Source organism: Ranitomeya variabilis, chromosome 1 (genome assembly GCF_051348905.1).
Source record: "Ranitomeya variabilis isolate aRanVar5 chromosome 1, aRanVar5.hap1, whole genome shotgun sequence".
NCBI lineage: Eukaryota > Metazoa > Chordata > Amphibia > Anura > Dendrobatidae > Ranitomeya > Ranitomeya variabilis.
The window spans coordinates 675,441,847-675,455,981 of NC_135232.1; positions in this window are offsets into that span (position 1 = coordinate 675,441,847).

Sequence of the window (14,135 nt, forward strand, 5' to 3'; positions counted from 1 at the left end):
ATTGTATGGTCTGGCACAGGCTTTCTGTGTTATTGTATAGCACCTCAAATATTTTCTAAACAGTAAAGCATGCATAACTGCATCTCACAGGTGTTTTTTATGGATTTTCAGGCCATTGACAAGTTAAAAACCTCCATGTAGTTCAGTATAAAATTGAGGCACATAGTGGTACAGACAGGGCTGCCACTAGGAATTTCAGGGCTCTATACTGGCAACATTTTCAGGGGCCCCCTTGAGACTCCATCCAGACTCCACCCCCTGCCCTGCCTCCACCCCTCGAACCGCCCACAGTCTCACGCCCTCCCTTGGAAAAACTCCACTTCTGCACCACATACTCACCAATCACACGTGTACAGTTCCTATCACCACATATATAGCCAGCAGCTTTTGATTTGGCCAAAAAATGTTTTAATCCACCACCATGACAAGATAGACTCTTTTGGCTGGGCTCTACTCTTTATTAAACATTTGTTAAAATATCCAATACAATTTTGGTATATTTTTATTTATTTTTCAATTTTTAAGATGACCAATAATATCACAAACAAGGAACAAATACCTCCACACCATGACCAGACCACATATTACCACCATATAGTGTTCAAATAATGCCAGATACAAGGAATAAACACCGCAACACCATGTCCAAACCACAGATCACCACCACATAGTGACCGAATAATAGCACATTCAAGGAACAAATACTGATACACCATCACCAGACCACATATTACCACAACATAGTGACCGAATACTACAATACTGATCATTACCATAAGTGCCATTATACACAGGAGATCTGTACTTCATATACTGTGTCCGTGTATAGGTAATACAGTGATCACTAGTGACATTATACATAGGAGCTCCGTATATAGTGTCAGTGTACAGGTAATACAGTGATCACTAGTGACATTATACACATGAGCTCTGTATATAGTGCATAGTGTACAGATAATACAGTGATCACCAGTGACATTATACACAGAAGCTCTGCATAAAGTGTCAGGGTGCCGCACATGACACATGTGCTCAGTGTTCAGAAGAGAGGAAGCACACGAGAGTCACTGCCATCTCCTTACACAGACTTCCCCCAGCAGCCTCCCCCTGCAGGACCCAGACACCCATCAGCACCCTTCGCCAACTAGCCTCCCCTCACTCCACTCAGCAGCCGCCCCTCACCTCACTCACTAGCCTCCCCTCAGTAGCCTCCCCTCACTCCACTCAGCAGCCTCCCCTCACTCCACTCAGTAGTCTCCTCTCACTCCACTCAGCAGCCTCTCCTCTCACTTCACTCAGCAGCCTCCCCTCACTCCCCTCAGCAGCCTCCCCTCACTAGCCTCCCCTCACTAACTTCCCCTTAGCAGCCTTCCCTTACTAGCCTTCCCTCACCCTGTGGGACCCAGACCCCTAGTCTCCACACTAGCCTCCCCCTGGGCCCTGTGGGATGCAGACCCCCAGTTCCTTCACTAGCCTCACCCTGTGGCCTGTGGGATGCAGACCACCAGTCCCCACTAGCCTCCCCCTGAGACCTGTTGGACACAGACACCCAGTCCCAACTAGCCTACCCTCATCAGTCACATGCTGCCAGCCACAGCCACATGAAGCCTCTTCTCACCAGACACAATCTCCTCCATTTCACCAGGAGTAAGCTGTGGGTGCCCTTTTACAGAAGCAAAAAGCATGGATTCATAAACCCTTTACAGCACCAAAATGTGATGAACCATCTTCACATAAAGATCTGTATAATCTCTGATTCGGTGCTTGAGCTTGAAGTTGTCTGGTAATTTCAAATACATGACAGAATTGCTACATCCATCAGAAGATTTCCATTATCAACATAATTAATTGGTAATGTAGCTTTAATCAGCTACATTCTATTTTTATCAAATTGTTTGGAGGGCTGAGTTTGCCTTACACATTCTTGTTGACTGACCAGCAGGATTAGATCGTCCATTTGGATAGGCCACTTGGTCACGAAAATAATTTGCATGGATTGCAAAAGTAAAAGATCTGAAAATAATAAGAACTCATAAACTACAACCAGTTAATAGGTTATATAAATACAAATCCGATATCACTGGGCACCTGGCAGCATCTCCTCTGGGAGTAGAAAAATAGTATAGCTAGGATTCAATAAGTCTATAGGAAGACAAAATGCTCTAGCAAAGAGGTCCTAATATATGAAGGGGAAGAGACAGACCAGGCGTCTCCAGTCCGTACCAGGAACATCACATAGCACAATGGAAATGCAGTATTTCCATCCCATATCTTTAACTCCTTTCTGACATTAGACATACTATCCCATCGAGGTGGTCTGGGCCCCTATGACCACCAACGGGATAGTACGTCATCAACAATCAGCCGCGCTCACGGGGGGAGCGCGGCCGATTGCGGCCAGGTGTCAGCTGATTATCACAGCTGACATCCGGTACTATGTGCCAGGAGTGGTCACGGACTGCTCCTGAAACATTTACCCCCGGAACACTGCAATCAAACATGATCTCAGCGTTCTGGCGGCATAGGGAAGCATCGCGCAGGGAGGGGGCTCCCTGCGTGCTTCCATGAGACTCTCGGAACAACGCGATGTGATCACGTTGTTCCGAGCGTCTCTTCCGTCCAAATCCCTGCAGGCCTCGGATCCAAGATGGCCGTGGGGGGGCCTTCCAGGTCCTGCAGGGAGGTGGCTTGCAAGCGCCTGCCTGCAGCATTGCCTGTCAGATCGATAATCTGACACAGTGCTGTGCAAAGTGTCAGATCAGCGATCTGACACTATAGCATGATGTCCCACCCTGGGACAAAGTAAAAAAAATAAATATTTACATGTGTAAAAAAGAAAAAAATCCTAAATAAATAAAAAAAAAATATATATATATATATTGTTCCAATAAATTCATTTATTTATGTAAATAAAAAAAACAATAAAAGTACACATATTTAGTATCGCTGCGTCCTTAACGACCCGACCTATAAAACTGTCCCACTAGTTAACCCCTTCAGTGAACACCGTACAAAAATAAAATAAAAAATGAGGCAAAAAACAATGCTTTATCATCATACTGCTGAACAAAAAGTGGAATAACACACGATCAAAACACGGATATAAATAAACATTGTACCGCCGAAATCTTCATCAGGTCCCACAAAAAACGAGCTGCCATACAGCGTCATCAGCAGAAAAATAAAAAGTTATAGCCCTCAGCATAAAGCAATGCAAAAATAATTATATTTTTAATAAAAAAATATAAAAAAATGATATAAATGAGGTATCACTGTAATTGTACTGACCAGAAGAATAAAACTACTTTATCAATTTTACCAAACGCGGAACGGTATAAACACCCCCCCAAAAGAAATTCACGAATTGCTGTTTTTTGTTCATTCTGCCTTACAAAAATCGGAATAAAAAGCGATCAAAAAATGTCATGTGCCCAAAAATGGTACCAATAAAAGCAACAACTTGTCCTGCAAAAACAAGACCTCATATGACTCTGTCGACCAAAATATGGAAAAATTATAGCTCTCAGAATGTGGTAACGCAAAAAATATTTTTTGCAATAAAAACCATCTTTTAGTGTGTGACAGCTGCCAAACATAAAAACCCGCTATATAAACTCGTTATAAATAGTAAATCAAACCCCCCTTTATCACTGCCTTAGTTAGGGAAAAATAATAAAATAAAAAAAAGGATTTATTTCCATTTTCCCATTAGGGTTAGAGTTGGGGCTAAAGTTAGGGTTGGGGCTAAAGTTAGGGTTATGGTTGAGGCTAAAGTTAGGGTTGGGGCTAAAGTTAGGGTTAGAGTTGGGGCTAAAGTTAGAGTTGGGGCTAGAGTTGGGGTTAGGGTTTGGATTCCGTTTACGGTTGGGTTAGGGGTGTGTCAGGGTTAGGGGTATGCTTAGGGTTGGGATTAGGGTTAGGGGTGTGTTGGGGTTAGGGGTGTGTTGGGGTTGGGATTAGGGTTAGGGGTGTGTTCGGGTAAGGGGTCTGGTTAGGGTTGGGATTAGGGTTAGGGGTGTGTTGGGTTTAGGGGTGTGGTTAGGGTTGAAATTAGGGTTAGGGGTGTGTTGGGGTTAGGGTTGGAGTTAGAATTGGGAGGTTTCCACTAAGTAAAACGGTGCTCCTTCCCTTCCGAGCTCTGCCGTGCGCCCAAACAGTGGTTTACCCCCACATATGGGGTATCAGCGTACTCAGGACAAATTGGACAACAACTTTTGGGGTCCAAATTCTACTGTTACCCTTGGGAAAATACAAAACTGGGGGCTAAATATAATTTTTGTGGAAAAAAAAGGATTTTTTATTTTCACGGCTCTGCGTTATAAACTTTAGTGAAACACTTGGGGGTTCAAAGTTCTCATAACACATCTAGATAAGTTCCTTGGGGGATCCAGTTTAGGATCTAGTGTGGTCGCTTGTGGGGGTTTCTACTGTTTAGGTACATCAGGGGCTCTGCAAATGCAACGTGAAGCCCGCAGACCATTCCATAAAAGTCTGCATTCCAAAACGCCACTTCTTCCCTTCCGAGCTCTGCCATGCGCCCAAACAGTAGTTTTCTCCCAAATATGGGGTATCAGCATACTCAGGACAAATTGCACAACAACTTTTGGGGTCCAATTTCTCCTAATACCCTTGGGAAAATAAAAAATTGGAGGCGAAAAATCATTTTTGTGAAAAAAAAAAAGGATTTTTTATTTTTACGGCTCTACATTATAAACTTCTGTGAAGCACTTGGGGGTTCAAAGTGCTCACCACACATCTAGATAAGTTCCTTAGGGGTCTATTTTCCAAAATGGTGTCACTAGTGGGGGTTTCAATGTTTAGGCAAATTAGGGGCTCTCCAAACGAGACATTGTGTCCTATCTCAATTCCAACCAATTTTGCATTGAAAAGTCATATGGCGCTCCTTCCCTTCTGAGCTCTGCCATGCGCCCAAATAGTGGTTTACCCCCACATATGGGGTATCAGCATACTCAAGACAAATTACACAACAACTTTTGGGGTCCAATTTCTCCTGTTACCCTTGGTAAAATAAAGCAAATTGGATCTGAATTAATTTTTTTGTGAAAATAAGTTAAATGTTCATTTTTTTTAAACATTCCAAAAATTCCTGTGAAACACCTGAAGGGTTAATAAACTTCTTGAATGTGGTTTTGAGCACCTTGAGGGGTGCAGGTTTTAGAATGGTGTCACACTTGGGAATTTTATATCATATAGACCCCTCAAAGTGACTTCAAATGTGATGTGGTCCCTAAAGAAAAATGGTATTGCAAAAATGAGAAATTGCTGGTCAACTTTTAACCCTTATAACTCCCTAACAAAAAAAATTTTGGTTACAAAATTGTGCTGATGTAAAGTAGACATGTGGGAAGTGTTACTTATTAAGTATTTTGTGTGACATATCTCTGTGATTTAAGGGCATGAAAATTCAAAGTTGGAAAATTGTGAAATTTTCACAATTTTCGCCAAATTTCCTTATTTTTTCACAAATAAACTCAAGTAATGTCAAGGAAATATTACCACTATCATGAAGTACAATATGTCCCGAGAAAACAATGTCCGAATCACCAGGATCCATGCAAGCGTTCCAGAGTTATAACCTCACGGTGGTCAGAATTGTAAAAATTGGCCGGGTCATTAAAGTGCAAACCACCCGCAAACCACCCTTGGGGGTGTAGGCGTTAATAATCTGATGTCAACACAATCCATTTTTCTGTAATCGCATGACATAGTTGCATCTGTGGTTCCAAGCGCCAAGATTTTAGGGCTTGGGAATCCACAGATATGTACTATCATCCCAAATTATGGGCGACTCTCTGGCTTAACAAAGCGATGAGTGGTGGCAATAAACAGAGTGATGTGGATGTGTGAACTGGCTGTAGGAGACACTTATCTCATTGCCAGCCTATTACAATAGGTAAAGGGATGAGTGAGTGTGTTAAGTAGAGTCCTCCTTTGCAGTCCAATCCATCTCATGTGTCCCGCGAGTGTGCTGTCGTTGTGACACAACCTATTAACCCTGACAATATATAGCATACTTGCACTGTTTGGTAGGAGGCACATGCATGAGAAGGAAAAATCAGACATAGGCCTCAGTCAGTTGGCTTTAATGGGGGTACATTTTAGCTTCAGTGGTACATTTAGAAGACGCAGACCCTAAAAGACCCCCCATTAAATTTCGGGTTAACCTGCTAATCATTTTGTGTGCCTTCCCACTCTCCCACAACAGTATCTGTTGGGGGAAAGATGCATAGGCAGTATGAATGCAAACACTTGATCCTTTTGTTCTGCTGGGTACTAAATCATCACCAGAGGAACTGCAGCCAGTTGAAGGCCCCCAACACATTAGACTAAGGTCAGCTAAACCTGCCGATATCAACAAAAGTGTAATGTGTATGAAGACAGATGATATCGGGGAGATGAGGATCCAGCATGTCCAATTTTGGACTGCTTTTCCTTTTGTTTTCTTAAAGATGAGCCACCAACAGACGACTGGAATGGCTCTCTCTAATAGAAAACCCAGGAGCACTCAACTGAGCGAGCATTCCTATTCCTACTGAACCATTGTATGGCAGGCCTTAACTTTGCGCTCCATGTTGAGAATGCTATAACACTCAGCTGAGCAATCGGAAACTATTTGCCAATTAAGTGTTTGGCTGGCAATATAAACAGTGATGGATGTGCAAATAAGAAATGCTGACTAATATAACCAGTGATGTACATGCAAAAATAATGCAGCAGCATACTATGTGCACCAAGATATTTGCAAGTCATCAGCACCAAGATATTTGCATTTCATGGAGTAAATCTCTGCCATCTCAAAATTAGAAAATTCAATAAATTTGTTATTGTGCAGACATAGAGCAGGCAACGAAGAAGTGTAGGTACATCTGCAACATAAATTTTGATATTTTGACCCTTTTTATCATATAGTAGCGGGGTGCGAATGGGAAAAGCCTTGAATATACAGTGGGGTAACTAAGTATTTGATCCCTTGCTGATTTTGTAAGTTTGCCCACTGACAAAGACATGAACAGTCTAGAATTTTAAGGATAGGTTAATTTTAACATTGAGAGATAGAATATAAAAAATAAAATCCAGAAAATCACATTGTATAAATTCTATACATTTCTTTGCATTTTGCAGTGAGACATAAGTATTTGATCCCCTACCAACCATTAAGAGTTCTGGCTCCTACAGACCAGTTAGACGTTCCAAATCAACTTGTTACCTGCTTTAAAGACAGCTGTCTTACATAGCCACCTTTATAAAAGACTCCTGTCCACAGACTTAATCAGTCAGACTCTAACCTCTACAACATGGGCAAGACCAAAGAGCTTTATAAGGATGTCAGGGACAAGATCATAGACCTGCACAAAGCTGGAATGGGCTACAAAACCATAAGTAAGACGCTGGGTGAAAAGGACACAACTGTTGGTGCAATAGTAAGAAAATACAAGAAATACAAAATGACTGTCCATCAACATCGATGTGGGGCACAATGCAAAATCGCATTTCGTGGTGTATCCTTGCTCATGAGGAAGGTGAGAGATCAGCCTAAAACTACACAGGGGGAACTTGTTAATCATCTCAAGGCAGCTGGAACCACAGTCACCAAGAAAACTATTGATAACACATTTCACCGCAAAGGTTTAAAATACTGCAGTGCCCACAAGGTCCCCCTGCTCAAGAAGGCACATGTGCAGACCCGTCTGTAGTTTGCCAATGAACACCTGGATGATTCTGTGAGTGATTGGAAGAAGGTGCTGTGGACAGATGAGACAAAAATTGAGCTCTTTTGCATTAACTCAACTCGCCGTGTTTGGAGGAAGAGAAATGCTGTCTATGGCCCAAAGCACACTGTCCCCACTGTCAAGCATGGAGGTGGAAACATTATGTTTTGGGGGTGTTTCTCTGCTAAGGGCACATGACTACTTCATCGCATCTGTAACACCCCAGGTAACCGGTTGTTACAGTGATGTTGCCTTCCTTTCGGGGAGGGTGATGTCATGCCTGGAGGCAAGGAGGATTTCCTTCATAACAGGTAATACACCTACGTGCAATACATTCTGATTCCAGGCCAGAAGGAGCTGTGACCCGGTTTTAGGGGAGCTTCCCCCAGATATATATATTCTGGTCTGGAGGAGTTAGTTAGTTGGAGTTAGTTGTTCAGAGACAGTGAAGGAGAGAGAAGTGTGAGCAGAGATTGGGGCCGTGCTGCCATGTGTGGTGCTGCAGCTCCAGGACAAAAGAGAACCAGAAGGGTTGCATTGATAGCAAGTGGAGGGGAGAAGCAAAGGAGTTCAGAGGGGAACTGTGACCAAGCACCCTCCGAGCTGAGGCGCAGGAACCGGGCACCGGGAACCCGAGGCTGTGTGGTAGTTCATGTCCCACAGCAAAACCAGAGGGAAGAAGACTTTATGTAGTGTGTCGCACCCACACCTAAAGTTGCAGCAGTACACAGAGCCCGGGTCGTGATGGAGACCCTGTAGGGAGGCTCGCATTGCCCACCATGCGGGTACTGTCCCAGGACAGGAGAGAGAGGACCTTGTAAGAGAGCCACAGGCAGCAAGGAACTCACATAAAAGCGCGAGAAGGAAGGCTTACAAACCTCACCTGGGAGAGGGATCCACCGTTGCCTCCAGGTTGACCGGACCACACCAACACCTGTTGCTGGTACCCTGGACTGTGACTGTCTACATCAGTAAACCAGGTAAAGAGACTGCAATCCTGTGTCCTCCGTTTATTTTCCGGCACCACACCATCCTTGCCAACCATGCCCTGGGGACCCAGCTTTACCTGTGGGACGCCATACCATCCCTGCTGCCATAACATCACCCCAGAGGACCCCTTTAAGCAGCATCAGTTACCCCTGACTGAATATCACAGGTGGCATCACAAATGTTTATTATTTCACAAACCCCTTTAAAGACTGTCCCTTTTACTTGGGCGCCCAGGGCCATGGACTGGGTCACCGCCCCGTGACACATCTGTTGTGAATTCTGTTTGTGGGCTCCCCCGGTGGTGTTTTATGGTAGTGCCACTTATTTGCCTTCTTCTATCCTTGATCACCTGTTGCCACCCATTAGGGGAGTTTCCTATTTAAGGCTGCTTGGCTGCTGGTCCTATGCCGGCCAACAATGTATCAGTAGCATTCTGTTGCATTCTCCTGCCTCAAGCTCCTGTTCAGCTAAGTTGAATTTTGTTTCTTGTTTATGCTATTTTTGTCCAGCTATCTGCAATGTGACTCTCTGTAGCTGGAAGCTCTCGTGGACTGAAATTGCCACTCCAGTGGCATGAGTTGTCACTGGAGTTTTAAAGTAATTTCAGGATGGTGTTTTTGAGTAGTGTTTTGAAGTTGACCGTGAAGTAACTCTTCCCTGTACTTCTGCTATCTAGAAAGCGGACCTCACTGTGCTAAATCTGCTGTTCATCCTACGTATGTCTTTTCCTCTTGACTCACCGTCAATATTTGTGGGGGGCTGCTATCTCCTTTTGGGGTTCATCTCTGGAGGTAAGGCAGGCCTGTATATTCCTCTGATAGGGGTAGTTAGATCTCCGGCTGGTGCGTGGTGTCTAGGGCATCGTAGGAAACACTCCCCGGCTACTTCCAGTGTTGTGTCAGGTTCAGGTCACGGTCACTTTAGTTCCCATCACCCGAGAGCTAGTCCGTTCGTTATTTTTGATTTCCCTGCCATTGGGAGAATCATAACAGTTTGGCCGGCCACATGTGTTAAAACTATGCACTAAAGCAGGAAAGGATGTGAAAAGGTTTTTTTTTTTTTCTCCTTCTGTGTTTGGAATGTGCTCAGTTGTACTCCTTGCTTAAACTGCAGTCTTCAGCCTTTTTTTTTTCCTCTCCTCTTAATCTCTGAATGGCTTTGGTTACACCTGTTTGAATCATGGATCCACAGAGTTTGGTTGCAGGTTTGAATAACCTGGCTACAAAGGTCCAGAACTTACAAGATTTTGTTATACGTGCTCCAATGTCTGAACCTAAGATCCCTATGCCTGAATTTTTTACCGGAGACAGATCCCGTTTTTTGAATTTCAGAGAGAATTGTAAATTGTTTTTGTCTCTGAGATCTCACTCTGCTGGTGATCCTGCACAACAGGTTAAAATTGTTATTTCTCTATTACGGGGTGACCCACAAAGTTGGGCATTTGCATTGTCGCCTGGGGATCCTGCGTTATTAAATGTAGATGCGTTTTTTCTGGCTCTGGGGTTGCTTTATGAAGAACCTAATTTAGAGATTTTGGCTGAGAAAGCCTTGATAGCTCTTTCCCAAGGGCAAGATGAAGCTGAGATATACTGCCAAAAATTTCGTAAATGGTCGGTGCTTACTAAATGGAATGAGTGCGCACTAGCAGCTAATTTCAGAGAAGGTCTCTCTGATGCCGTGAAGGATGTCATGGTGGGGTTCCCTGTGCCTACAGGTCTGAATGATGCCATGAAATTGGCTATCCAGATTGATCGGCGTTTACGGGAGCGCAAAGCTGTGCACCATATGGCGGTATCTTCTGAGCAAAAATCTGTGCACCATATGGCGGTATCTTCTGAGCAAAAGCCTGTGCACCATATGGCGGTGTCTTCTGAGCAAAAACCTGTGCACCATTTGGCGGTGACCTCTGAAAAGGCACCAGAGCATATGCAATGCGATAGTGTTTTGTCTAGAGGCGAACGACAGAATTACAGGCGCAAAAATGGGTTGTGCTTCTATTGTGGAGATCCAGCTCATGTTATATCAGCATGCTCTAAATGCATAAAGAAGGTTGATAAAAAGGTTGATAAATCTTTTTCTATGGGTACCTTGCAGTCTAAATTTCTTTTGTCCGTGACATTGATTTGTACCTTATCATCTGTTACTGTGGATGCTTATGTGGATTCTGGCGCCGCTCTGAGTCTCATGGATTGGTCCTTTGCCAAGCATTGTGGGTTTGATTTAGAGCCTCTGGAGGTTTCTATTCCCTTAAAGGGTATTGATTCTACACCTTTGGCTAGCAATAAACCACAATATTGGACACAAGTGACTATGCATCTTACCCCAGACCATCAGGAGATTATTCGTTTCCTTGTGTTATATAATCTACATGACGTGTTAGTACTTGGATTACCATGGTTACAAATTCATAATCCAGTCTTGGACTGGAGATCAATGTCTGTGCTGAGCTGGGGATGTCGGGGGATTCATGGGGATGCACCTTTGGTTCCCATTTCTTCATCTACTCCCTCTGAGATCCCAGCATTTCTGTCGGATTTTTATGATGTCTTTCAGGAGCCTAAAATTGATTCTCTCCCTCCTCACAGAGAGTGTGACTGCGCTATTGAGTTGATTCCCGGTAGTAAATTTCCTAAGGGTCGCTTGTTTAATTTGTCTGTACCTGAACATACTGCTATGCGGGAGTATATCAGAGAATCTTTGAAAAAGGGTCATATTCGCCCCTCTTTGTCTCCACTGGGGGCAGGGTTTTTCTTTGTGGGCAAAAAGGATGGTTCATTGAGACCTTGTATCGACTATCGACTTCTGAATAAGATTACAGTTAAATACCAGTATCCGTTACCTTTACTGACTGATCTGTTTGCTCGCATAAAGGGGGCGAAATGGTTCACTAAGATCGATCTGCGTGGTGCGTATAATTTGGTGCGGATTAAGCAGGGGGATGAGTGGAAGACCGCATTTAATACGCCTGAAGGCCATTTTGAGTATTTGGTAATGCCTTTCGGTCTCGCGAATGCCCCTTCCGTTTTTCAGTCCTTTATGCACGATATTTTCCGTGAATATCTGGATAAATTTATGATTGTGTATTTGGACGATATTTTGATTTTTTCGGAGGACTGGGAATCTCATGTTCAACAGGTCAGGAGAGTTTTTCAGGTTTTACGAGCTAATTCTCTTTTTGTGAAGGGCTCAAAGTGTAGTTTTGGGGTTCAGAGAATTTCCTTTCTGGGATATATTTTTTCCCCTTCATCTATGGAGATGGACCCTGTTAAGGTTCAGGCTATTTGTGATTGGATACAACCTACTTCTCTAAAAAGTCTTCAGAAATTCTTGGGATTTGCTAATTTCTATCGCCGATTCATAGCGGGTTTTTCTGCCATTGCTAAACCTTTGACTGATTTGACCAAGAAGGGTGCTGATGTTGCTAATTGGTCCTCTGCGGCTGTGGAGGCCTTTCGGGAGCTTAAGCGCCGCTTTTCTTCTGCTCCTGTGTTGCGCCAGCCTGATGTGTCGCTCCCGTTCCAGGTTGAAGTAGATGCGTCCGAGATCGGAGCAGGTGCAGTTTTGTCGCAGAAAGGTCCTGACTGCTCAGTGATGAGACCATGTGCGTTTTTCTCTCGAAAGTTTTCGCCCGCTGAGCGAAATTATGATGTTGGAAATCGGGAGCTCTTGGCCATGAAGTGGGCATTTGAGGAGTGGCGTCATTGGCTTGAGGGTGCTAGACACCAGGTGGTGGTCTTGACTGACCACAAGAATCTAATTTATCTTGAGTCAGCCAGGCGTCTGAATCCTAGACAGGCGCGCTGGTCGTTGTTTTTCTCTCGATTTAACTTTGTGGTTTCATATCTGCCTGGGTCTAAGAATGTGAGGGCGGATGCCCTCTCTAGGAGTTTTGAGCCTGACTCGCCTGGTGATTCCGAACCTACTGGCATCCTGAAGGATGGGGTGATATTGTCAGCAGTCTCCCCAGACCTGCGGCGCTCTTTGCAGGAGTTTCAGGTGGATAGGCCTGATCGCTGTCCGCCTGGTAGACTGTTTGTCCCTGATGACTGGACCAGTAGAGTTATTTCGGAGGTTCACTCTTCCGCGTTGGCAGGTCATCCTGGAATTTTTGGCACCAGGGATCTGGTGTCTAGGTCCTTCTGGTGGCCTTCCTTGTCTCGAGATGTGCGTATTTTTGTGCAGTCTTGTGATGTTTGTGCTCGGGCTAAGCCCTGCTGTTCCCGGGCCAGCGGGTTGTTGTTGCCCTTGTCTATTCCTAAGAGGCCTTGGACGCACATCTCTATGGACTTTATTTCTGACCTTCCTGTTTCTCGTAGGATGTCCGTCATCTGGGTGGTGTGTGACCGTTTTTCCAAGATGGTTCACTTGGTACCTTTGCCCAAATTGCCCTCCTCCTCTGAGCTGGTCCCTCTATTTTTTCAGAATGTGGTGCGTTTGCATGGTATTCCTGAGAATATAGTGTCTGACAGGGGCACTCAGTTTGTGTCTAGATTTTGGCGGGCGTTCTGTGCCAGGATGGGCATCGACTTGTCTTTTTCGTCTGCATTCCATCCTCAGACTAATGGCCAGACTGAGCGTACTAATCAGACCTTGGAGACTTACTTGAGGTGTTTTGTGTCCGCTGATCAGGACGATTGGCTTGATTTTTTGCCATTGGCAGAGTTTGCCCTTAACAATCGGGCTAGTTCTGCCACTTTGGTTTCTCCATTTTTTTGTAATTCAGGGTTTCACCCTCGCTTTTCGTCCGGTCAATTGGAGTCTTCGGATTGCCCTGGAGTAGACGCTGTGGTTGATAGAATACATCAGATTTGGGGACAGGTTGTGGACAATCTGAAGTTGTCCCAGGAGAAGACTCAACAGTTCACTAATCGTCATCGGCGTGTCGGTCCTCGTCTTTGTGTTGGGGACCTGGTTTGGTTGTCTTCTCGATTTATTCCTATGAAGGTCTCGTCTCCTAAGTTTAAGCCTCGGTTTATCGGCCCTTATAGGATTTTGGAGGTTCTCAATCCTGTGTCCTTTCGTTTGGACCTCCCAGCATCTTTTACTATTCATAATGTTTTTCATCGGTCATTATTGCGGAGGTATGAGGTGCCGGTTGTTCCTTCTGCTGATCCTCCTGCTCCTGTGCTGGTTGAGGGTGAATTGGAGTATGTGGTGGAAAAGATCTTGGACTCCCGTGCTTCCAGACGGAAACTTCAGTATCTGGTTAAGTGGAAAGGCTATGGTCAGGAGGATAATTCTTCGGTGACAGCATCTGATGTTCATGCTCCTGATTTGGTTCGTGCATTTCATAGTGCTCATCCAGATCGCCCTGGTGGTTCTGGTGAGGGTTCGGTGCCCCCTCCTTAAGGGGGGGGTACTGTTGTGAATTCTGTTTGTGGGCTCCCCCGGTGGTGTTTTATGGTAGTGCCACTT